Raw genomic sequence first — 2,378 nt, forward strand, 5'->3', positions numbered from 1 at the left:
CTCCTGACAACTTTCCATGACTATGGACTTGATGAGTCCTGTTAAGGGCTGATATAAGGAAGTTGGTGACTGGTTGTTCTCCATGTCCACTGAAGGTAGGACAAGCAGTAATGGGCTTAATCTACAGTAAAAGAGATTTAGGTTAGATATTGGGGGGAAAAAATCTAACTATAAGGATAGTTAAACTTTGGAACGGGCTTTCGAAGGAGGCTATGGAGGTTTCTAAGAACAGGTTGGACAAACACCTATCAGAGAGGTCTAGGTGTACTTGGTCCTGCCTCAGAGCTGAGGGATGGACTAGCTAGATGACCTCTTGAGGACCTTCCAGCTCTACATTTCTATGATTTTATAACTTTATGTTCATTACCAATCTCTGAGCAATCCAGCCCCCATGTCTCCAGCATTCAAAACTGGGATATCAGGACTCCTCCATTCTAATCCTGCCTCTGTCCCTGGCCTTGGACAAGTCGCTTAGCCGCTACATCTGTAAATTGAAGATAGTGGTTTACTTGCATACTACCCTTACAATGGTGATGTGACGCTTCATTAGCATTGGCATGTTCATACAGTGCTTTGAAAAAATAGTGATATAAGCTGCTAAATTTATTAATCGTGATGTGGTCACCTAGGACTTCCGGTTGTCACTGTGCTACACACCATGGTTACTCAGAACTTTTGACAAGAAGCAAGTATAAAAATTTTGATCATCATTCTCAAAGCACAGATCCAACTTACAGGAGCTAAAGGAGAATCTCCTTTATTTGCTATCAGCATGGGGCCTATGACACATAGTAGAGCAGTTCTGAGTCCATCCAGTAGAGGGCAGTGGTACACATATAAACTAGCCAGTTTACTATAATAATGAAGGTTCCACAGAGAGCTCTGTTGATGTCTTCCTAGCTGATCATGTAAAAAATCTCCTTAGACCCTTATTAACCTGAAAATACTGGTAGCAAAGATTACCATCTTACACTCAACCTGAAATTCAGGGATGCCAAAAGGGACTAATAAATGTCTATATAGTTTACAGAGCTGCATTAAGTACTCAAGAGTATTCCTAAGCTCAGAGAACCGTAGCAAACTCAGCACACTAAAATCAGCACTGAGCTGCACTTAATTTCTCTGAAATTGTGCTTAATATTGTCGCCTTGAAGCTCCATAGACACTCATGTGAGAAATTGACTAGACTACTGTACAAGCAGTTTCCTTGGTGTAATTGCTGACAACCTGGGAAAATTGCACCCAAAAACTGAAAAAATAAAATTAAAACATTTAAGTGTTTTTAAATCTTTTCTAGTTCAAATGTGTTTCTTATTTTTTAACACTGTATTGTTTTTGTCTTTCACATACCACTTTACCATAAGGATGTAAAAAAAAAGGGGGGGGGAGGGAAGTGCACAGTTAGTGTGGTGGCAATTACCCCACCATGCCATAACATTAATTCTCTGTCTCTGTCGTCTGATATGCCAGACTGTGGCTGACATTCTTGGAATGTGGCATTTGATACTGCGCGGTTACTAAGACAAATGTGCCTGAGTCTCATCAAACTTGCTTTCAGAGAGGAAGCGTGGTCTAGTGGTTAAGGCATAGGAGGACTTTGTCTGTAAACTTGAGCAGGTCACTTCACTTCTCTGCATCTCAGTTTCCCCATCTGTAAAATGGGGATAATGATACTTATTTACCTCACAGGGATTCTGAGAGGTTCAGTTCATTAATGTTTGCCAAGCACTTTAAGATTATCCAGTGAAAGGCATTATGGACACACATGGTATTATTGTTGTTACTGTTATTATTTATTTATTGATGGTTTTCTTCTTCTGATCTGAATGCCACTTCCTACCATCTCATTTTGCTTAGCGCAAACGAGCTCATTACTCTACATAGAAGATAAAGGCTTTTCCATTAGCTCAGGTGCAGTCTGTCTGTCACATGTCTGCATACAAACCTACTCAAGGACAATGGGGAAAGACCTGGGAGGGTGATACACATTGTGCTATTGTTCCAAGCAAGGGAATGCATTCTAACTATGTGAGTGTAAGGATGTTGCTTATACAGCCATAAAAATATCCTGCAGGTATATGATGACAGGAGGAGCATGGTGGACAGGGTGGCTCAGAATTTTTCTGCCCCATTTGCACTCTCTGGGCCTGGCTTCTGCTGGAGCTGTTGGTGCTGTTCACTTGAGGCTCAAACTCTCTCATGTAGAACACCTGAAAATGAAGGTCCCCAGAGTCAGTGGCTAATTCTGAACAATGTGGCCTGGAGTCATGGATTAGTGCTTTCACTGAGGTGTGAGGGGGAGGACAAAAGTGGTGACTGCCGCACCCTGCATGGAACTTGGAGGGAGGAGTTTGGAAGAGGCCCCAGGAAGTCAGTCT

The sequence above is a fragment of the Chelonia mydas genome, chromosome 8 (genome assembly GCF_015237465.2).
Source record: "Chelonia mydas isolate rCheMyd1 chromosome 8, rCheMyd1.pri.v2, whole genome shotgun sequence".
Lineage (NCBI taxonomy): Eukaryota > Metazoa > Chordata > Testudines > Cheloniidae > Chelonia > Chelonia mydas.